Below are 24,780 nucleotides of genomic sequence, written 5' to 3' on the forward strand. Positions count from 1 at the left end.
GCGGGCTGCAGACCACAGTTTAAGCATTGTTCTATAAACAGCATTGTTCTATAACATCGAGTCAGAAGTATAAATAAATTTATTTTACTTTAATTAAGAACTTTAGTGGAAAAGTGAATAGTCATTCCATAAATGTTGACATAAAGATCTTAAAATATTCCTTGGGAAAAGTCCTTAGTTACACCCTTTTGCCTTTCAGAATTAAAGCTATCACTCCACAATTATGTCCTAGTAGCAGTTAGAGAATCAAAACAAACAACAAAAAGGACAAAAACTCAACCACTATCACCACCACCACCAACCACCACCAATAACAAAAGACCCATCAGCAGACTCGTGCCTGAGGTAGCGCCTGCCCCTCCTGCACAGTAGATGGAGTGACGGCCACATCTGCTCTGATGCTCCGTTGTCTCAGTATTTCCATGAGCGCCTTGGCTGTCGATCCAGAAAAACTCACCGCCAGAATCAGCAGAATGGATGAAAAGTCAGCACAGCTATTGAGTGTTACTTAAATTAGCAATATCTGAGGCTCTCTTGCCTGGTGATTATTCAAGCATCCCAGCAATTCTTCCTTCATCCCTGAGCTGCCAGGGCTGGTAAGCACTGGTGAATATAGTCAACAATCCATGGAGAACTCAAATATTGCTTCTAAAAAGTCATTTTATGTACATAGCATTTATGAAACCAACAACATATGACATCATATACATCTCAGATCTGGTCATGACCCAGTCACAACTTACTTTTGAGGAAAAGCCTTAAAAGCCATTCTTGTATTTCACCCTTTGTGAAATGTCAAAGAGTAGCTCCATGCCTTAATAAGAATAGTTGCAAGAAAACATATCTTTCTTTGAGAGGAGGATTCGCCAATATTTAACTTTTTGTAAATTATATTCTTTCCCTCTGTGTGACAGAAACAGAGCCCATTCTTAAAAATAAAGATAAAAAAAGTCTGTGTGGCCACCAGTGTCTTCCAATTTGCCATAATTCAAATAAGAACCATGTTGAGCCCTGTGCAGAGAATAGGATGACAGTCCTATAGCAAAGAATGGAGAGGAAAAAAGATGGCAGGTACCTAACATAACACTTAAAACATGTAAAAAATGTCTTGACCTGTCAACCTAAGACAGACAGACAACCTGCAGAATTCATTCAGGGTTTATTATATCCCTCAGATCTTATTACTGCTAAAGTGAATGAGCTAGACGCTTGTATTGGTTTTCTATTGCTGTCATAACAAGTTATCAGAAACTTAGTGCCTGAAAAGAACACAAATTTGTTATTTTACAGTTCTGTAGGTTAGGAGTCCAACAGGGATCTCACTGGACTAAAATCAAGGTGTCAACAGGGATGCCTTTTCTTCTGGAGGCTCTAGGGGATGATCATCTGTTTCTTTGCTTTTTCCAGCTTTTAGAGGCCACCCACATTCCTTGGCGTGTGGCCCCTTCCACCATTTTCAAACTAGGAGAAGCAGGTAGAGTCCTTCTCACTTCACATCACTCTGACCTCCTTTTCTGCCTCTTCTATTTTTAAGGCCCTGCGTAATTCCATGGGGCTCACCTGGACAGTTCAGGATACTCTCCCCATCTCAAGGCCCTTAACATAATCACATCTGCAAAGTCCTTTTTGCTACAATGTAACACAGTCACAGGTTCTGGGGATTTGAACGGGAATGGTCTAGGAGGGCGGCATTATTCTGCCTATCAACACCGTTAACTCAGGTGCCAACTAATATTGGAACTAAAAAAATATCTTTTCTAGTTTCAACAATTTAGTAAAATTAAGACACTACCTCAAGGTGCAATCTAGAACAGCACATCAAGACAAGGCCACATTAGGACTCTAGAAGTGCTCCATCGATGACCGTGTTATTGCACATGCACTATTTTCTTTAGAGTAGTTGTTTTGTTTTGTTTCCAGATGAGATTTTTCCCCTCCAAAGGCTGACCTTGATTGTAGAAATCTCATCTGAGGCTAAGAGCGCGTGGTGAGGGAGGGAAGGTGGCAGCAGAGTTGGTACAGCCGGCCCCCACTAACCTTTGACTGAACTTTCAGCTAGGTCTAAAGTAGGCAGATGGGGTGGGTTTCTTTGGACCTGCCCTTGCCTGAACATAGGGATCTTTGTGGCCCTACCCCAGGGGGCCACGAGGGGGCATCATGGTCCTTCTCTTGGAACTTACCTTGTAAAGAAGCAGGCACTGGGATATTCAATGTGTCCTGGACCTTGTGAGCCAGATGTTGGCCCTGAGTGTCCAGAGCCTCCCTGACTTTTGGTCACACCATCCAAAAGGGGTTGGGGTTGGCCTAAGGCCCGCGCTGCCCGGGCCTTGGGGGGTTGGCTGTGGAGGCTGAGCACCTCAGGTGGAGCCATCTTACTCTCTCCTCCAAAACAGGTTCTGACCAGAGAGAAATGTATTCATGCTTCTCCTGTTGGAGGAAAGTATTTCCTCATCTTCCACTCAGACTGAGGAAGCCCTTCCTATGTTGAGCTGCTTTGTGTGTGTGTGTGTGTGGGGGGGGTTGGGGGTTGGGGCAGGAGGAGCAGGGAGAGCGATGAGGAGTGGCAACAAAAAAAGGCTGGAGAGGAGAAGACTGGGGAGGATGGGGAGGGGGAGGAGGAGAAGGAAGAGGAGGCAGCATGAAGAGGTGAAGAGGAGGAGGCCCAGAGCTTAAATACCAAGGTGGTTCTGGTCCCTGGCCCCAGAATGGCAGCTGCTCTCTCTGCATCTCCCCCAACCTCATCCTGGGCACACACACACCTCTCCCTTGTCTCTCATCCTCTAGCACAAGAACAGCCTCTCATCCCTGCTCCCATCGTTTGATTCTGGGGATTCTTTCCTTTTTCACCGGGTCTCCCCAGAGCCAGGCACAGGTTCCTCACCTGCAGCCAAACCCTTGTCTGTGGTTCTGGAGAGTCCAAAGCACAGAAATCTCCCAAGAGAAAAGGAAGTGCAGGCTGCGTGGGGTCACAGGGTCACCCTGCAGCATATGAATCCTGCTGTCCCAGGTCATTCTAGGTTGATATTTGTGAACATGTCTAACTGGTTCAAAAGAAAATCCAAGAAGATCCTTGGTCCAAGTCATTCTTACATGTAGTAAATTATGCTATGAAATCACAAACCAGGTGATCAATCCTCATTCTAAAGTCACAGATCAGCCTTAACAAGGGGAAAGCAGCTTGTGAGTGCCAACTACAGGAAATGAACAAACTGGGGCAGGTCCCAGAAATGTCTCTGTAGGCGAAGCTACTTAGCCCAATGGCTAAGTAATGCCCTGTATTTGTCAGCTGGGGCTGCCATAACAAAATACCATAGGCTGGGTCACTTAAACAGAAATCTATATTTATTTTCTCACAGTTTTGGAGGCTAGAAGTCCAAGATCAAGACTGGAAGTTCCCACCAATTCAGTGTCTGAAGAGAGCTCTCTCCATGGCTTGCAGATAGCCCTGCTCTTGCTATGTCCTCACCTGGCCTTTTCTGGGTGCTTGTTCTGGGAGTCTTTTCCGGGAGCCCAAGCTTGCTGGTATCTCTTCCTATAAGGACATTAATCCTATCGGATCAGGGCCCCATGCCTATGACCTCATTTAACATTACTTTCTTCCTTAAAGACCCCTTCTCCAAAAACAGCCACATTGGGGATTAGGATTCAACATATGAATTTTGGGGGGACATAAACATTCAGTCCGTAACACCCTCCGCAGCCTACTCCCCCATGAAGGTGTTTGTAGCTCCCAGCTCTGTTTCCTGGGAACTTCCCACGAACTGGATCCTCAGATTCCTCTCCCCACAGACTTTCTCCTTCATTCTCCTATTCAAATGCCTCCACACTGGCGCTTGCTTGCGTGGTCTGTCTTTATATTTTCCCTTTCATTCCTTTCTGTTTTGTAACACTGTACATGTAATATTGAAACATTTTGTCAAATGACGAGACCCCCTCATAATTTCTGCAATAATAAACACGAAGCAGATTTTATCGCTTACGGAAGTAAGGGAAAGCTGTGCTGATCACGCACAGTGTCTCTGAGCAGCCAGACTGCTGATCTTATGTAGAATTAGGGGAAGTGTGAAGTTCAGGGTCTGGTGAGCACTGGAGACATAAGAGAGTTGGTGTCAGCTGTTGACTGGCTGGCGCTCTAGAGCCGTGAACTGAGTTGCTTTCAAGTGGCTGATCTCAGAAGTGAGGGGCCAGCACTGACCGATGTGTTCGCAGAAATGCGTTCACTGAGGAGAGTGGCTGTAGTGGCAGAATAATGCTTCCCCAGAGATGTCCACATGTGAATCCCTGGGATCTGTGAGTATGTTACTTCACATGGCAAAAGAGACTTTGCAGAGGTGATTAAATTCAGGATCTGGGGGCTGGGGTTCATCCTGGAAGGCCCAATGTAATCACAGGGTCCCTATAAGTGAAAGAGGGAGGAAGGAAAGTGAGTGTCAGAACAGTGTGCTGTGAGGATAACTGGATCAGCCATGGCTGCTTTAAAGATGTAAGGGGGCTATGAGCCAAGAATCTGGGCCTCTTCTAGAAGCTGGAACAAGGAAAGAAACATTCTCCCCCAGAGCCTCCAGAAAGAAACTCAACCTTGCTGACACATTGATTTTAGTGCCGTGAGGCTCATTTTGAACTTCTGATCTTCAGCACAGTAAGATAATAAATTTGTGCTGTTTTAACCCACTAAGTTTGTCGTAATTTGTTGCAGTACCAATAGGAAGCTCCTACAGGGTCATTGATGGATTAAGATGATTTAAAACTAGTTCTGGTGGCTATTTGTTACCATGGCTTTAGAACAATTACTCTGTTCCCAGAAATGTGAACTTGAACACTTTTCAGTTCTCATTGTAAATAATTTAAAAGATACAGGATGTTGTACCAACCATCCCCATACAAAGAGTCTAAGCCCTCACCCTCTGCTCAGGGCATTATAAACGTCAAGTACTATCCAAGGTTGGGTTGTGCATAGGTGCATGCTTGGGGCAGGGTTGGGGGAGCTTCCTCACTGGATTTATAATGTTCTCCACAAGGCTGGCTGCAGAGTGTTGGGTACATGAGAGTCCTTTGTCACATCTAGGGCTATAGTCTCTGAACCCCCTCCCCATGTATGAGGAACTTCCCATGTTCTGAAACCTTAAGGATCACATACTTGCTTTCTCCGTTTCCCTAGGGGCTAAGATGTGGGTATATTAGCAAGACATCACCAATCCCAGTCAGGAACAACTACTCCAGCTTTTGACAAGAGTTGAGAGACTCAAGTAACAGGCACTGGGGAAACTCATTCTGGCCCCTGCAACATAATACTCTCCCCACCTCAAGATCCTTAGTTATCACCATCCAGGGGCAGAGGGGCTCATGGAACAATTGGTGGTGTCTAGTGTCCAGGGCCAGTGGTATCACCTGTGCAAAGCCACCTGTCCAAAGCCACTCAGCAGGGGGCACTAATGTCCTTCACAGCCAGTTCTTGTCGATCTACCCCCCTCCGCCTGCCCCTACGTCTGCCTGGGCCCGGGTGGGGGTCTCGTGGTGAGCACAATGGTTGAAGGCAACCAAGAACGGGAAATGGATGACTTCAGCCCAAGAGGCTGCGGTGTTACCTCGAGCTGAGCAGCTTTTGTGGCAGCGAGGAGCAGGCAGGGACGATTGTGGGCCTGGCCTTTGGGCATCGGAGTCCCCAGCTCACTTGGGCTCAGTGTCAACGCCCGGACCTTCCCAAAGACAAGACTCAAAGTCCCAGCGTGGGCGGGGCTGGACAGGCTAGAGGCATTAGAATCTTTCAGCTGGGGTTGGATGGAAGAGGAGTCTGTTCTGTTTCCTTGACAATAGCACAGGAACTCACACCACCTTGTCTCCCTCTTGCGGTCAAGGTCTTTCCACCTGCTTTTCTGTGTCCTGCAGTTCTCAGTTCCTCCCTGTGATCTTCTCTTTAAGGTACCCCAGAATGGCCACCGAGCTTCTCTCAGCAAGCTGGTTTCTCCCGGTCTTTACCTGGCGCCCCACCTTCCTTGGGCCACCTAGACAGCTGCCCTCTCTTGTGTCATCTGCATTCTGGATTCCAGGACAACTGCCAGGGCCAGAGGTTGAAGGCTCAGGGGGACTCCCTTTAAACTGTGACATCAGAAATCAGGCTCTGAGTCACCACCAGCAACCTAGCCTCAACCTGGGTGTTGAGGTGCAACAACCTGACTCCAGTATTCACCACAGGATCTCAGTATGCCTCACCCTTGATTTGTGACTGTTGTCTTTTTCTTCTTTTTTTTTTTAGATTAGATTCATATACAATACAATTCACCCATTTTAAATGTATGCTAAATGAAACAGAGTTGCTCAACCAGTACCATAATCCACTATTAGAATATCTCCTTCACCTTCTCAAATTCCCTCCAGCCACTCCGCATACTTTGCTCCCTCCTCTAGCCCCAGGCAGCATTAACCTGCATTCTGTTTCTATAAATTTGTCTTTTCTAGACATTTCATATAAATAGAATAAGACAATATGTAGTATTTTGTGTCTGGCTTCTTTCACTTCGCATAATGTTTTTGAGGTTCAGCCATGCTGTAGCTTGGAACAGATTTCTTTGCTTTTTATTGCTGAATGGAAATTCATTGTATGGATATACCCATTGTGTTTCCCCATTCACCAGTTGATGGACATTAGAGTTGTTTCCAGATTTTTATTGCTATTATGAGTAATGCTGCTATGAACATTTCTGAACAAGTCTGGTGTGGACCTATGTTTTCATTTCTCTTGGATAGATTTCTAGGCATGGAATTGCTGGGTCATATGTAAGCTTATGTTTACCTTTTCAGAAACTGTCACAGTAGTTTCCAAAGTCGCTGTATCATTTTACATTCCCACAGCTCTCCATATTCTCAGCAACACTTGGTATTATTATCTTTTCTGAACATAATCACACTAGTTGGAAGTGGTATCTTGTTTTAATTTACGTTTCCTTAATCACTAATAACATAGAGCACCTTTTCATATGCTTGTGAACCAGTGGTCTTGAAAAGAGATTTTCACTTATTGAGGTATATGGGGTAACTATTTGGGTTCAAAATTGATTCGGCTTGAACTAAAAAGCCTGACTTATGGCCTATCAAACATATGCTGGACATCTGTTTTAACCATTGAAGAATGCACTCTCTTAAAACAAGAATGCATACTTCCTCTCCTATGCCTTATTGGTGATGTTCCTATTGGTTCCTTTTCCAGACATCAGGGTCATGTTGATCTACTAAATTGCAACTGAATACCTCCTTGAAACTTTGATGAATATGTATCCTAGGCATGTTTAATGTATGTTCTTTTTTCTAAAAAGCTATAAGACTGTATTGAAAACCATGCTTCTCTTGAATGCTTTCCTCATTTCTGGAAAAGGCCTTCCCAGATTATAAAACCCATCGTGGCTCAAATAAAACTCACCTTATCTCTCTTATCTATAGAATGGTTATTGGTTATTTTGCGACAGTCTTCTTTGGTAAAGTGTGAAGTCTTTCACCGATTTAAAAACTTGTGTTGCTTCTTCTTATTGAGTTTGTTGATGCAAAATATCTGGACTTACTCTCACTAAGGAAAGGAGAGAGGAACTACCTAGGGTCCTATGAGATCAAAAGACATTCTAAGGGGCTGGCCGTGGCGTAGTGGTTAAGTTCGCGTGCTCTGCTTCGACAGCCCCGGGTTCACGGGTTCAGATTCCAGGTGCTGACCTCCATATCACTTATAAAGCCATGCTGTGGCAGGCATCCCACATATAAAGTAGAGGAAGATGAGCATGGATGTCAGCCCAGGGCCATTCTTCTTGAGCAAAAAGAGGATAATTGGCAACGGATGTTAGCTCAGGGCTAATCTTCCACACACACACACACACACACACACACACACACACACACGAACACACAAAGCCATAAGGTCTGAGAGAATCCTAAGTGTTGGCTGAGATTTCCCAAGCTCAACTCAGAGACCCTACACTTTGAAGATTTGTTGGGTTTCCTGTGTGTGGTCATAGGTGCACTAGCAGACAAAAGTTGACACACTGAGTACAGAACTAGACAAAGAAACATAATATTACCTGGATATACCACATTACTTAATACCCTCACTGCAGTGGGCTCACTGAGAATGGGAACGGGCAATTAAAATGCCTGGTATTCAAAACAATTATGGGACAAAATGGAAAGTTTGGGTTAACAGTTTAAATTATAGTATCTTCAGATTGAATTTGATGGCAAGTAAAGTGCGGACTCCATGGAATAGTTTTCTAGGTTCTGCAAGTGGAAATGTGGGGCTAAGGGAGAATGCAACGATAGAACTCAGTATTTAACTTACATAACTCAATACCTTTCACGCTTCCACAGTTTTTCTTTCATTTTTTCTGATCCCATGGTCCCACGCCTAAGTGTAACCATATTTGTACCAAGGAAGTTGATATCAATACAAAATATACAAAATCGATACCATTAAATTTGGCATTGCATATTACTAATGGTACTTCAGGCTGGTTTATAACTGCATGTAGCCATGTTATGGCTAACCTTGAGTGCAGCCCCCTTATACCTGTGTGTATGTTTCTCCTTGGCCCCGTCTCTAGGTTAAGCAGGACATCTAAGCTGGCTCCATCACTGCGGGAAGGATGTAGGTCATAAATAGAAATGGGGGAGAGGATGGCAAAAAGAAGGCATGCTCATAAGTGGGTTATGATTCCACAGAGGATTGTGACCATGCTATTTCCAAGAATAATAGGCTTAGTGATCTCTCTGAAATCTGGCACTGACTAATGAGCAATGCTAGGGGAAACCATTGTACCTTTTCTCAGAGAAACAAAATCGAATTCCTGCTGATTTACAAGGTGCGTCTAAAAACTCCACCTAGACAATTTGGGGAAAAGAAGAGAAACAGTGTTCCTTCTAGTTGCTTTCCCTTCAGTGGCGGATGCCCTGGAAAGAAAGAAAGGTATCCCAGTCCATTTTCCTTGTAAACAATTAGTGAAGAACCTCCTGGCAAAAACACTAATGATAGTTACTACTGGGAGGTCCTTATCTATGGAATGCTTTCAGTGGGATGCATCTGGTCTGTGTAGAACTACAGAGGGAATCAAACCTGGAATCTGTGGACTTACGTGGCCTGGAAACTATCACACTGATTATGTAGGTATTGGCATAGAAGATGACCAAACACAGCTCCATTTTGTGTAAGTGATGACCTCAAACATCACTTAGAGACCACATATGTTCAATCTGGGCCAGAGAAGGTCCTAATGTGGGGAGAAGCTTCTTGCAATTAGTGTCGCTGGCCTCAGACTTCTTGTTGCTCTGCTTGTGACACAATTAATTTGATCCCTGAAAATGTGAGAAAAACTTGAAACTGGGTAAGATTTATGATTTTTGTGGCTCTGATTCAAGAATCAAATCTTTCATGTTATCTCCATTTTGGGTGAATGCGCTCTTATGCTATTCCCTGAGCTTTCTTAAAATAGTCATTGTTGGCCAAAGTCAAGCCAGGATAATCACTGTACAATGTGACTGGCAGATCACGGATTAAATATACAGTGGCCTTTATGGCCAAATTTGTTGCTAAAGTGTCTTCTCAAATCATGTACTGTTCTTTTGTATGTGGCCATTTGCCACTCTAAGCCCAAAGGTATATTTCCCTGCTACCTTGTGGTCACTGTCATCAACTTCAGTCACTTTTAGCCTATAAATTGACGGTCTCTGTATCATCACATGATCTTAGCGGCAGAGAGATACTTACAGTTAGTTTAAGCGCATGAAGAGACTCTTGCTTCTCTGCAGACCAATGGAGTTGAGCAGCACTCTTTGATCTCAGTAAGTCATTTCAGATTTTTTCTAGAGAACAGATAATTTTTCCATTCATGGTAACATCTTTATACAGAATACAGACTACCTTAATTTAGTCTTATTGAGAAAGTGGGTCACATTATACAAGTAACTCAAAAATCAATCATCACTCTGAAAACTAGCTTTTCATCACTGAGAAAGTTTTGGCTAGGGCTTTACAGGTTCATAATAAACTTGGTACACAATCACTCACCTACGGTATATGGCACTAAGGTTATTTTTAATAGCACTTCAAATAAATCAATGCAATATGACTTTAGTCAAGTTAGTTAACTATTGTTATGTTTTGATGACCTCAGTTTAAGTAGTACTTGTACAACTCTTTTTTTCTGCCACAGAATGTACTTTTGAGCTCTCTCACACAGCAATATCATCCCTCAGTTTGTATGGAGGGTGTGAGGGAGGTAGGACCCCAACTTCGAAAAGTAGTCTGCCCAGCAGAGTGATGTGAGCATGATGGTGGAGTGAGTTGTTCCCTTTGTCTCTCTCCTCTAAGTTACAACCAGTGTGATATCCATTGATCAACAGAGTATTCCTTACACAGCACAACAGGATGCCTAAGAGATCGAGGCATCTACACAGCTAAAGGTGGGTGGACTGGAACCCCAGGAGGTAGTGGAACTAGGGGAGCAGCCCCCCCATAGCAGCCATCCAGGGCATGGATCTCCACACTGGCCCACAAGCCTGCCAGAAAACAGGCATGGCTTGCTCGTACAGTCTGGCAGGGGTGGAGAGTGTGGATTGGATCACTCCTTGCCCATATCCCAGAAGATTTAGGATTTGCACCCACTAGTGGTCCAGCAGGGGCAGAGGGTGGGGATTTGATTGCTCTGTGCCCATCTACCAGAAGATCCAGCATGCACACCCCCTCTCCCTACCGAGGCAATGGCCAGGTGTTTCCAACAGTGGGGATAGTACACAAAACTCAGATTTACCCAGCTGAAGTTGGGCACTTTGACCAGGTTTTTAAAAAGAAAAAACAAGTTAGCACTAGAGACCAGAGGCTGCACAGCAAGCAACAAGACAACCTTTACCTGCTTAGCTCCTAGTCCCCTCTAGCAGTGGCAGGTGGAATCTGGGACCAGAGGCTTCAGGAACCACAACAGAACTGGTAACCCAGCCCCCAGTGGAAGCATCCCCTACACCACCTCCACCAGAAGCAGGGGCTATACACAATTCCCCAGATCCCTGGGCACCCAGTAGTGATAGTGACACCACGAGCCAAGTACCCCTGGCTGTGATACAACCAGCACCCCAAGACAACCAAGGAAGAGCAGCACAGGTGGTGCACAAGACAGTAGCAGCTGAGCCTGTGGAGAGCCAGTGGAGAAACATGAGACTCAGGTGACCAGAGAAGCAGTAGAAGTGCTCGCCACCTGACAACCCTGGTGGCAACACTTGAGACTAAAGTGAAAGCACCAGCAACCCCGGAGGCACAAGCAGCACAAGGAGAGCACTGACAATGTCCCTGGCAGAGGCACTAGAGGGTGGAAATTGTAGGCTCTCAAATACAACCAGAAGCATCCCAGAACTAGAGTAACAAAATCTGTACCCAAATAAGAATGGGGGTTACTACCAAAATTGCACCAGCAGAGGACCAATTCATCAAACACCATGAAGAGCTACAGTAACAGGGCAGAACAGAAGAAGGACAGCTCTCCAGAAACCAAACTTGAAGTCACAGAACATTATAATCTGACTGACAGAGAATTCAAAATTGCTGTCATAAACAAATGCAATAAGTTACAAGAAAAGTCGGAAAGTTCAATGAGTTCAGGAATAAAATTAATGAACAGAAGGAATACTTCCCCAAGGAGATTGAATCTGTATCAAAGCAAAACAAAACAAAACAAAACAAAACGGAATCTCTGGAGATGAAGAACACAATAAGTGAGATGAAAAATAATGTAGAAAGCATTATCTGAAATTAAGAGCTGACATTATGGAGGACAGAATTAGTGAGCTCAAGGATAGAAACCTAGAAAAGGGTCTGGTGGAGGAGGAGAGGGAATTATGAATTTTAAATAAGGAGGAACATCATGAGAAACACTTGACTCAATTAGGAAAAGTGATATAAGGATAATAGGTATCCCAGAAGGAGAAGAGAGGGAGAAAGGAGTGGAAAGCTTGTTCAAAGATATAATAGCTGAGAACATCCAAAAGCTGGGGAAGGAACTGGACATGCAAGCACATGAAGCTAACAGACATCCTAAGTATCTTAATGCAAAAGGACCTTCTCCAAAGCATATAATATTAAAACTGTTAAAAGTAAATAGCAAAATAAAAACTATTAGGGGCAGCAAGACATAAGAAAATAACTTACAAAAGAACCCCAATCAGGCTTTCAGCAGATTTCTCAGCTAATCCCTGCAGGTTAGGAGAGAGTGGAACGAGATATTCAAAATACTGAAAGCTAAAGTTCGTCAGCCGAGAATACTCTATCTAGTGAAATTATCCTTCAGATATGATGGAGAAATAAAAGTCTTCCCAGTCAAACAAAAGCTGAGGTAGTTCATCGCCACTACTCCTGCATTACCAGAAACAGTGAAAGGACCCCTCCCATCTGAAACTAAAAAGCAAAGGTTTACAAAACCTTGAGCAAGGAGATAAATAGACAGAAAATTGAAGATCTATATAAGAATAGGTTAGTAAACATGTAATTATAACATAAAAGATAAAAGGAAAGAAAGTGTCAGAAATAACTATAACTAATACAATTAGCTCACAAACTCACAACACAAAAAAGAAGAATCTGTGATAACAAAAATGTAGACGGGGAAGAGGAAAAGGACAGAACCTTCATAGTCTAATGGAGATGAGAGGCTATCAGAAAATGGGCTATCTCATCTATGGAACCTTTTACACAAACCTCATGATAACCACACACATAAAATATCCGAGCAGGGTGACAAAGCATAAACAAAGAGAAAACTGATAAAAGCACCACAAAAAACCACCAAACTGAAATGGCAGACATAAATATAAAGAAAAAGAAACAATAGAAATATAGAACAACCGGAAAACAAAAGATAAAATGGCAGTATTAAGCCCTCATATATCAATAAATGCTCTAAATGTAAATGGATTGAATTCATGAATCAAAAGACACCAAGTAGCTGGATGGAGTAAAAAAGCAAGACCCAACAATATGCTGCCTCGTGGAAATACATCTCAGCTTTAAAGACAAACATAGGCTCAGAGTGAAAGGATGAAAGATGATACTCCAAGCAAATGGCAAGCAAAACAAAGCAGGTGTAGCTGTACTTACATCAGATAAAATAGACCTCAAGATAAAAAAGACAAGAGACAAAGATGGGCATTATAGAATGACAAAGGGGACATTCCAACAAGAAGACATAACACTTATTAATATATATGCACCTAACACAGGAGCACCAAAGTATATAAAGCAACTATTAACAGACCTAAAGTGAGAAATTGACAGCAACACAATAATAGTAGGGGATCTTAACACCCTGCTTACATCAATGGATACATCATCCAGACAGAAAGTCAACAAGGAAACGGTGGACTTAAGTGAAACACTAGACCAAATGGACTTAATAGATATATATAGAACATTCCATCCAAAAACAGCAGAATACACATTCTTCTCATGTACACATGGAACATTCTCAAAGAGAGATCATATGTTGGCAAACAAAGCAAACTTCAATAAATTTAAGAAGATTCAAATCATATCAAGCATCTTTTCTAATCACAATGATATGAAACTAGAAATCAACTACAAAAAAGAGGCTAGGAAAGTCACAAACATGTGGAGACTAAACAACATGCTACTGAACCATTGGATCAAGGCAGAAATCAAAATAGAAGTAAAAAAGATACCTGGAGACAAATGAAAATAAAGGCATAACATACCATTCTTATGGGTGGTAGAAAAGTGGTATTAAGAGGGAAATTTATAGTAATACAGGCCTACCTCAACCAGCAAGTAAAATCTCAAACAAGTAATCTTAAACTACGCCTAAGAGAACTAGAAAAAGAAGAACAAACAAAGCAGAAAGTCAGAAGAAGGATGGAAATAATAAAAATCAGAGCAGAAATAAATGAAATAGAGACTAAAAAAAAAATAGAAAGGGCCAAAGAAACTAAGAACTGGTTCTTTGAGAAGATAAACAAAATTGACAAACCCTTAGGCAGACTCGTTAAAAAAAAGAGAGAAGACTCAAATAAACAAAATTAGATTGAGGAGAAATTACAACGGATACCACAGAAATACAAAGGACTACAAGAGAATACTATGAAAAGGTATATGCCAACAAATTGGATCACCTAGAAGAAATGGATATATCCTTAGAATCATACAATCTCCCAAAACTGAATCAAGAAGAAAGAGAGAATCCAATAGACCAACCATAAGTAAAGAAGTTTAAACAGTAATCAAAAACTTCCCAAAAAACAAAAGTCCAGGACCAGATGGCTTCTCTGGTGAATTCTACCAAAACACTCAAAGAAGATTTAATACCTATCATTCTCAAACTATTCTGAAATATTGAAGAGGACAGGCTGCTTCTTAACTCATTCTACAAGGCCAACATTACCCTGATACCAAAACCAGACAATGACAACACAAAAAAGGAAAACTAGAGCCAGCCCTGATGGAATAGGGATTAAAATTTGGCACTCTATCCCCTTCGATGGCCCAGGTTTGGTTCCCAGTCACAAGACCACACCACTCATCTGTCAGTTGCCATGCTGTGGTGGTGGCTCACACAGAAGAACAAGAAGGACCTACAACTAGCATATTCAACTATGCACTAGGGCTTTCAGGAAGAAAAAAAAATAGGAAAACTACAGCCCAATATGACTGATGAACATAGATGCAAAAAACCCTCAACAAAATATTAGGAAAGTGAATACAAGAATACATTAAAAGGATCACACACCGTGATCAAGTGTGATTTATTCCAGGAACGCAGGGATGGTTCAACATCCTCAAATCAATCAATGTGATATATCACTTTAGCAAAATGAGGAATAAAAATCACATGATCGGGCCGGCCCAGCGGTGAAGCAGTTAAATTCACGTGCTCAGCTTCGGTGGCCTGGGGTTCGCAGGTTCAATCCCAGATGCAGACTGATGCACTGCTTGTCAAGCCATACTGTGGCCTTTTCCCATATAAAGTAGAGGAAGATAGGCACAGATGTTAGCTTAGGGCCAATCTTCCTCAGTAAAAAGAAGAGGATTGGTAATGGTTGTTAGCTCAGGGCTGGTCTTCCTCACAAAAAAATCAAGAAAGAAAGAAATCATATGATCATCTCAATAGACGCAGAGAAAGCATTCAACCAGATCCAATGTCCATTTATGGTAAAAACTCTCAATAAAATGGATATAGAAGAAATGTACCTTACCAATAAAGGCCACATATGACAAACCCACAGCCAGTATCATACTTACCAGTGAAAAACTGAAAGCCATTCCTCCGAGGACAGGAACAAGACAAGGGTGCCCACTCTCACCACACTTATTCAACATAGTACTGGAAGTTTTGGCCAGAGCAATTAGGCAAGAAAAAGAAATAAAAGGGACCCATATTGGAAAGTGAGCAGTAAAACTCTCACTGTTTGTGGATGACAAGATTCTATACAAAAAAAACCAAATAGCCAAAGCAACCATGAGAAAAAAGAACAAAGATGGAGTGATCACAAAACCTGACTCCAAAATGTACTACAAAGCTATAGAAGTCAAAACAGAATAGTACTGGCACAAAAACAGACATACAGATCAATGGAACAGAAGTGAATCCCTAGAAATAAATCCACACATCTATGGACAACTAATCTTCGACAAAGGAGCCAAGAATCTTCAGTGAAAAAAGGAAAGTCTCTTTAAAAAACGATGTTGGGAAAACTTGACAGCCGTGTGCAAAAGAATGAAAGTAGACCATTATCTTACACCATACAGAAAAATTAACTCAAAATGGATTAAAGACTTGAATGTAATACCTGAAACCATAAAGCTCCTAGAAGAAAATATAGGCGGTACAGTCTTTGACATCAGCTTTAGCAGTATCCTTTTGAATACCACGTCTGCTCAGGCAAGGGGAACAAAAGAAAAAATAAACAAACAGGACTACAGCAGACTAAAAAGCTTCTGCAAGGCAAAGGAAAGCATGAAAAAAACAAAAATACAACTCACCAACTGAGAGAAAATATTTGCAAATCATATATCTGGCAAGGGGTTAATTTCCAAAATATATAAAGAACTCATACAACTCAACAACAAAAAAACAAACAACCTGATGAAAAAACATGCAGAGGATATAAAGGGACATTTTTCCAAAGAAGATATGAAGATGGCCAACAGGCATATGAAAAGATGTTCAACATCACTAATTATCAGGGAAATGCAAATCAAAAATACAATGAGATTTCAACTCATACCCATCAGAATGGCCACAATCAACAAAGCAAGAAATAGCAAATGTTGGATAGGATGTGGAGAAAAGGAAACCTTCATACACCACTGGTGAGAATGCAATCTGGTGCAGCCACTACGGAAAACAGTATGGAGATTTCTCAAAAAATTAAAAATAGAGATACCATATGATCCAGCTATCCCACTACTGAGTATTTATCCAAAGAACATGAAATCAATATTTCAAAGAGACTTATGCATCCCTATGTTCATTGCAGCATTATTCACAATAGCCAAGATGTGGAAGCAACCCAAGTGCCCATCAATGGACGAATGGATAAAGAAGATCTGGTATACATATATACAATGGAATACTACTCAGCCATAAAAAAGACAAAATTGTGCCATTTGCGACAACATGGATGGACCTTGAGGGTATTATGCTAAGTGAAATAAGCCAGACAGAGAAAGAGAAACATCATATGGTTTCACTCATATGCGGAAGATAAAAAAACTCATGGATAAGGAGAGCAGATTAGTGGTTACCAGAGGGGAAATGGGTGCCAGGAGGGGGAAAGGGGCACGTACATATGGTGAGGGATAAAATATAGACTACAGGTGGTGAACACGATGCAGTCTATACAGAAATTGAAACATAATAATGTACACTTGAAATTTACACGAAGTTATAAGCCAATATGATCGCAATAAATTATTGGAAAAAAAAAGTAATCTGCCCCGTCCTTCCTTCACTTAGTCATGAATGCTTAGTGGAACACTTGAAGGTCGTGGCCATTGTGCCCTTGTGAAACCCCCAGCCTAGCCAATCCCAGCAGAGTTACAGAGAAACACATATCAGGGGGACGTCCCACATTTCAGGCTCACAGACCATGGGTAGGATGTAGGTTAGAAGATGACTCTCTCTCACACCACACCTCTCTTCCTGACCCCAGCTCCTGTGCCACTAAACATTATTGTACATATGTGACATATATCCTTTCCACTCCCAGTCATAGCCTATGTTTTCCCATGTACATCAGAGAAAAACAACCACAGGTCAATGGTATGCGCCAACACAGGCAGATCCAGCCAGTGTTCCATAGAAACTGCCCTTGCATCTAATCCTGTCCGAAGGCAAACAAAATTAATATCATTAGATTTACTACACGTATTCAAGGAGATACATGTGAAATTCTTAAATGCCTTTGCCAAGCAGGAAAGAGATCCTATGGACTTATAATGAAATTCAAAAGTTACAGGTACAGAGTTCAATTTTTATAGAAACTAAAAAGAAAACAAACTACATATAACAACGAAGGACGAAGTAGGGAGACAGGGATGCCAAAATTGACTTCCCTGGGTTCTATGAAACCCATTATGTTGTTGTGGAGGGAAACTGAGTCAACATTATAATGGGATATGTTAAGGATAATACTAATATGCCATTGGGATAAATATCCTTTGGCTAAATTAACTAGTCATAAACTAAATTATTCTCAGATTGACTCCACACTCTCCAAAGGGTATGAAAGATTGGAAAAGGCTACTAGAAGAATATGTAAAATTTTACATTTTTCTTTGAGGAAAAGCACCAAGAACGATTCCAATTGAAACAGATTGATGAATGACCTCAATAGAGTCCTCAACAAAAGAATGAAGGAAAGCTGCTGAGAAATATTGCTGCCTTGATGTCTTTTTTGGCACATGCAAGACTGAACACGGAGAAATTTTCAGTTTTTTGAGTGTGTTTGGAAGGATCAGCACAGGGAAAGCCAACAACAGAAAGGGGCTGCTGAGAAGGATGGTCTCCTTCAATGGAGACCTTCAGACAGGAGCTAACAGCCTTGGAGCTCTGGCATAGGGAGCATTCTTCTTTGTGGTCAGCAACTCTAAGGTGATGTGGGGCCTGATGAAGCTTCCTGACTTACAAAGTATATCTCAGGAGACTTCATTTCAACGGGAAGATAAGAATCCCAGCCTCCTCACCTCCAGCATAATTAAAAAACACCTTTCTTTTCAATTGATAGATTGTTTGTTTGTTTGTTTGTCTTCTCACACACTTGGGGACCCTCCACTTCTTTCTCATGGCTGTATCTTTCCTTGTCTCACTCTCACAGTCAACTCCACGGCCCATACGGCTGAAGAAGCTGTTATCCGGATGCCATACAGTAGGGCTGACTCTTCACTTAGGAGCTGTCTTTGTGCTGCCAGGTTTGGATGGAACCTCTTAAGTGACCTGATTTCTTTAAACCATTATCTCACTTCAGCTCATCCACATGAATTTGGAGAAAATTGGGTCATTGATAAGATGTTTAATGCATCTCTTCCTCATGTCTCCCCATAGAAGAGGCAGTAACCGTGGTCTTCAAGAAAATTTTCTCCCCCTGAGCACTGAGAACATCCAACACTAAGAGGAGAAGACATAAACCAAAGCTGGACTGAAAGACCTGAAGGCTCATATGGAGGAACCTCTTCTGGGCCCTCTGAGTAGGACCCCTTTCCCGGAGGACCGAAGATTCTTGCCAAAGACCACCAGGGACAAAGGACTTGGTCTATAACTGCTGAGTCCTTCTCCCTTGTTTGGTTGGCTGTATAGGTCTTTACTTTCAGGTAAAATACATGACAAATGTACACTGTTAAATTACACAATTCACATTATGACTTTAGTGGGCCCTATGTACTTTTGCCTTCCTTGGCATCCATAAAATATTAAAAAGTATATTTTACCACTGTGTTGCTATAAAGAAAATGCATTATTGTTATTATTATTATATGTTAAAATATTTTCTTTGACAAAAGAAAATTATTTTTCTTCTAATTTTAAAATAAATTAAAACATTTTCCTCTGCATACTGAGTGGATCCCTATGGCCCCTTGTGTGCCATCACGAGATGGAGGAGGAAGGAGAGGGGAACGGAGAGGCAGGATATGGAAGGAGTAGGAGGGGCAGATTAGGAGGAGGAAGAGGAGGAGGAGGAAGAGGAGGAAGAGGAGGAGGAGGAAGAGAAGGAGGAGGAGGATGGAGAGATGAACACCAAGGTGGTTCTAGTACCTGGCCCCAGGATGGCAGCCCCTCTCTCTGGAACTCCCCCTTACCCGATTCTGCACACACACGCCCTGCTGTGGTCTCTCATCCTCCAGCCTCCTTTCTTTCCACAAGAACAGCCTCTCATTCCTCTTCCCATGCCCTTGTTCTGGGGATTCTTTCTTTTTCCACTGGGTGTCCCCAAGCGTAGGCCCAAATCCTTCACCCGGAATGAGACTGTCCCCTCCCAGCTCCTGCCTTCATTTGCCAAACCCTGGTCTTGTGGTCCTAGAGAGTCCAAAGCGTAAAAATCTCCCAAGAAAAAAGAAAGTGCAGGCCAGGTCTCTGCATGGAGTCATGCGGTCCCCTTGCTGAATTGAATCCAGGCATCCCGGGTCATTCTAGTTGGATTTGTGAAGATATCACACTTGAATGGAGTGGGGAGGCTGTACACAGAAAACACACTGATTAGTACTTTAACATGTAACTTTGAATCTATATATCCAATACATCGCATAGATTCAGTTTGTTTTACTCTGTTCATATGAATTTTATAATCTGCAAGCTTTGTGTTATAATTTTTTTTTCACCTCAGAAAGTCTTGGACAGGCATAATACAGGACTCCAGAATTCCATTCCTTGATGTGAAACCCACAGCACCCAGGACACCTGCACAATAAAAACCATAGCCTCTTTGTGTGAAAAAGCCACAAACTGGAAACAGTCCAAATGTCCATCATCAATAGAATAGATAACTAAATTGTGGTATAGTTCCTTAAAAATGGAGGAATCACTGATGACTATTAAATCCATAAGTTTTAGTAAAAGAGGGAGACATAAGAGAATATATACTGTATGATTACAAATTAAAACCCAGACCTGTGAGGAGTGCCGAATAAACAAAATTATAAAGTAAACAAGGAATGGAACATCATGAAAATAAGATTGTGGTTATTGCTGTGGACAAAGAGGAAAATGTGATCAGGAAGGGGCACGTGGGAAGCTTCTGGAAGCCTCATATGTTCTAGGTATTGATCTAGGTGGGGGTTATGTTAATTTATACCCATTCATTGAGCTGTACATTTATGTTTTCTGTAGCCTTCTGCATACTGTGTTACGCAATTAAAGAAACAATATCATTCTGTCAACGCAGATCATACTGGGAAGCACAAATGTGCTAAGTGAGCAGCTGGGGTATCTCAATCTGCACAGCACTAGGACTTGTGGGATATTATTACATCCATATGACCCACGGGGAAAGCCTAAGCGGTGGACCCTGGTCCCAACGAGACAAGCGGTGGCACCAGGACTGGATGAGGCCCCGTGTGACAGACACAGTGCTGGCAACCACAGCCTTGACCTATTACCCCTGGACCAACTGCAGGTATCTCTGAGGAGCTTTGAATCCAGTACATTCTGAGCCATGAACTGAGATGCCAAGCTTTATTTGGGGGTGGGGGCTCAGAGAATTGTCCTAACTCGTAGGGCCTTTCTAAGCAGGAAGTGTGTGTGATCACCGTGGCAGAGAAGAGGACCTCCCGGTTACCCCCAGGCATTTTGTGGGTTCATAGGGCAGAGCTCCTCAAGAGCAGGGTGGCCCAAGCATTCCAAGTATCTCAGAAGCCTGTAGAGAGGAAATGCCCAAATGCAGAGGTGAGGGGACAGTGGCCTCCAACAGAAGTCAACAACCCGGAGAGAACAGTCAGCCAGAGAAGAGGCAGAACCTACAGAAGATGGCCTGAGGATCCCAGCATCAGCTTTCTCAAGAGTCCCTAAAAGCTCACCCTTGACGTAAGCAGGTGGGCAAAAAACACACACAAACACACTCACTCATAGAGCAACAACAAAAGAAAAAAATAGTTGAGGGGCCGGGCCCGTGGCTTACTGGTTAAGTATGGCACATTCTGCTTCGGCAGCTGGAGTTCGCGGGTTCGGACGCTGGCTGTGGACCTATACCACTCATCAGTCACATTGTGGCAGTGACCCACACACAAAATAGAGGAAGACTGGCACAGATGTTAGCTCAGGGTGAATCTTCCTCAAGCAAAAAGAGGAGGATTGGCAACAGATGTTAGCTCAGGGCAAGCTTCCTCAGCAGAAAAAAAAAAACAAAAAAACAATAGTTGACAGTAACTAACAAAGCAACAGACAGTAAGGACACCAGACCTGGCCAAAGTTCTTTCTCCTCTAGAGTCTGTGGCAGGCCTTATGAAATAAGCAGGAGAGAACCTCACTGCCCACAGCACAAGGTTAGCAGAAGAGCTAGAGTGGTAAATTTGGAAGGAAGGAAAGATTGGGGGAAAACTCATTAAATCCCAAACAGGACAAAGTCTGTGCAGCAAGACTCACTGTCACATATTACACAGTCAATTCCTCATAGCTGGGACAATGGCAGGGGTAAGAAAAGACGAAGAGCGGCTGAGCAACCTTACCCTGAGGAAGTACGTCTATTTGGGGGATATCCGTGGCACCACGTGTGAAAGGTCATTCCCTGCCGCCCTGGCATAGCCTTATATTCCTTACACTGTCCACTCCCAGTCTCTAGGACCCCTTCCCCCTGCCCCAGGCTCATCTACAAAGAACTTACTCTCAAAATCAGGCAACCGTTCTGGACTCCACCCCTGTGGCTCAGGAAGTCATACACCCTGTGAGCAACAGGCGCCTGAACAGCAGCCCCTGGAGCTGCCTCATCTACACAAGACAAGCCCCTGGCCTGGCTTCACTTGCTGTTACCTTCCTACGCACCCACGCTCAGCCCCCTGCCGGCACATTTCCCCTCCCACTCCACTCTCCTGGCCAATGGTAGGACAGCAAACTGAGCAGGAAATGACGTCTTCACCCTCCAAGTTTAGGCAGAGTGTGGAACGCTAGGCCTCGTCCTTGTGGGTGGTCGTTCATCCAGAGACCAATTTAGAAAAAGAGCCGCTGAAAAGGAAAACTATAATGGAAGTAACAAGAACAAGAACAAAAAACAATTTTCAGGATTATGATAAGGGTATATTCTAGAAACCTTAACCAAAATTTTAAGGGAAGAAAAGGAGAAGAAAGACAAACTCAAAAGGCACTTCAGGTAAGTACAGATATGAGGAACAGGATTTCCAGGAAGAAAAGAGCTGTTATGACCCTCTCCTGCTCACCAGGGGGAAGGAGTTGGGAGCAGCGTCCTGCAGCTTCCTGGGAAGAGGAAGGGAGGGAAGGGCCCTGCACCTTTGTGGGAGGAGACCCCACAGAACCTGCCAAGTCCTCCATGACTTTGGTGGAGGCTGCCAGGCACCAGAACTGGGTAGAACAGCCTTTGCTACACGATCCAGAGAAATGCATTCCAAAACATCATACATTTAGGGTGGGTGGGAGAATGACATCTTTATTTTGACTAATATCTGAAAGAAATGTAGCTTTTCCTTCTGAACGTGGGCATATGAGAGCCCTGTCTCTTTGTTGCCAAGAGGAGTTTCCGATTCTTATGATATCACACTACGGTAGCTGTAGGTATCTCCACACGATTCTTGGGCTCTATGTCTTCTGGAGCTGGCGGAGTTAGGCAAGGCAGAAGAGCCCAGGGTGCAGCAGCTTGGGGCTAGAGAGACTTCACATAGAGGACCAGTGGTGGCTTTCCTTGAGTGATAGGTGAGCTCATTCATCTGCTAACTGAAGGGTTGGTGGTTCAGGCCCAGCGAGGGATACTGGGTTTTGACTGATCCCAGGTCCCTGTAAGCTATGTTTGTGCTGCACATCCTCTCTTAACCTTATCCTCAGTCTCTCTGCTTTAAATCCAACATGGAAAAGTCCTGCCCAACCCCTGAGGTTCTTGTTGGTTACTAAACGGATTAGGTAGAAAGAATCTCTTTTTTTAAAGGGTAGAAACAAGTTCTGGAGTTCCAGAGCCTAGTTATCTCACAGAGAACATAACCCTTCTTCCGGAGGCTGGGTTTTTACAGCTGCTCATTCCTGGAAAGCTGGTATCAATTCCCATAAGCCAAATCACCAGCAGCACACCTCTTATTAAACAAGTTGGGTTTTTTACTCACAGCCAGAAAGAACACACCCCATGGTCTAAGTAAGAGGGTGTTTAGAAGAAACCTGTTATAGGATTTGACCTTTGACTGGGTGATTTGTGGAAGGATGGAAGGAAGCAGGGTTTCTTCTATATTGAATACTGTTAGTCAGCAGGGGCAATTCTATGATTCATTTCCTTATGAAAAGAGGAGAATGTTTGTGATTTTGTAAGTTGCACAGTGGCCTTGTTTTTGTCTGTGCCTGGACAAAATTATGAGGTAGCCTTGTTCTGTCTCATGTTATCAAGGTCTCAGACTAATCTTGTCTAAGGTTGGTATTCTGTATCTGAGACTGTTTATCTCCAGCATGAGAACAAAACAGTCGGGCTGTGAGTGTCAGATCAGTTCAGGGCATCAGAGGCTAGTATTTTTCTTTCTCACTGGAAATCCCTAAAATAGAGAACCAGAAAAGAGAGCACCCTGGTCTCACAAGCTCTACCTGCAAACCTGACTGGGTTGCATTGGACTTGGCCGAAGTTTCTTGAATTTCTCTGTCTCAATTTCTCATTTAAAAATGGGTCAAATAGGAGTTCTTCCTTCCTGGGTTGTCCTAGGTTTTAAATGAGTTGTGCAAGTAAAACATTGAGCCCAGTGCCTGGCACAGAGTAAATACTCAGTACATATTAGCTCTTACTGGCCCATACCCATCTGCATTTTTACTATCTGCCTTGTTCTTTTAGACAACTGCAGACCCTTTCAGGGTATGGATGGACCACTATAAATAAGTGTTCTCCAATTGATGGACATGAAATTGATTCCAGTGTTTATTTTTACAAACAATGCTGCAGGGGTCATCTATATGTCTCTATCTATATCTGTATTTATATCGATATCGATGTCGATATCTATATCTATATCTCTGTATCGTCACTTGGGTAGTATTTCTCTCCTATTTCTCCCTGTAAAGGGAATTGCTTGGTTTAGAAATATATTTGTACAGATGTAATTTTGCGAAATCCTACCTTATTGCCTTGCAAAGAATCTTTACTAATTCGTATTCTCATTCATTTAAGAGAATATTCTTTTTTCCACCCTCTTGCCAACACTGGGTAGCACCTGCACCTACCACTTATTTTTGTCAACAATTAACCCCTTATTGAGAGATTTCCTCAAATGAGGTTACACTCTTTGGTCTAACTTAACTGACGTCCTGGAAGAGCTGAAATCAATATGATTTTTCTCTGTTCTCTTTTCTGTTTTATGTCTGCTCTGTTCTCTCAGATAATCTAGGTCAAGAGCCATACAAACATATCACTCCTGCTTGGTGGATGCTACTGCCTGTTGGGTCTGCACATTGTCCTGGATTTTGAGGTTGAGGAGCTGGTTCAAAGAAGAGATTTGAGGTTGGGTTCCCCTGACTTTCATTGACAGAGAGTCCAGGCTGCAGGGAAGGGAACTCACTAACCCTGAGGAATGGAGTGTCCACGGTTGGAATTTTTTTCCAAAAAATTGGAAAATAGAGGCATTTGAGT

General features: G+C 42.8%; 1 protein-coding gene and 1 long non-coding RNA gene across 11 annotated transcripts in view; one reads left to right on the plus strand and one right to left on the minus strand.

Annotated features, from left to right (window-relative positions):
- Positions 1–8,904: 8,904 nt before the first annotated feature.
- Positions 8,905–21,330, minus strand: LOC131404366 (uncharacterized). Of its 2 annotated transcripts, none has more exons than XR_009219783.1 (3): positions 21,139–21,330; positions 19,844–19,922; positions 8,905–9,834 (listed from the first exon to the last, which is right to left on the minus strand). It is a non-coding gene; the product is annotated as an uncharacterized LOC131404366 (long non-coding RNA). The 2 variants fall into 2 exon arrangements; XR_009219784.1 differs by lacking the exon at positions 8,905–9,834 and adding an exon at positions 19,292–19,699.
- A 798-nt stretch (positions 21,331–22,128) lies between these two features.
- Positions 22,129–24,780, plus strand: part of LOC131404364 (neuroblastoma breakpoint family member 12-like) — a 46,562-nt gene continuing 43,910 nt past the window's right edge. For 7 of the 9 annotated variants that reach the window (XM_058538945.1, XM_058538944.1, XM_058538940.1 and 4 more), the window contains exons 1-2: positions 22,129–22,323; positions 24,530–24,651. The gene's annotated coding sequence lies outside the window, so the exon portion shown is untranslated. The remainder of the gene's footprint in view (positions 22,324–24,529; positions 24,652–24,780) is intronic. The other 2 variants (XM_058538938.1, XM_058538941.1) reach the window with 1 other exon arrangement.

The sequence above is a fragment of the Diceros bicornis genome, chromosome 4 (assembly GCF_020826845.1).
Source record: "Diceros bicornis minor isolate mBicDic1 chromosome 4, mDicBic1.mat.cur, whole genome shotgun sequence".
NCBI lineage: Eukaryota > Metazoa > Chordata > Mammalia > Perissodactyla > Rhinocerotidae > Diceros > Diceros bicornis.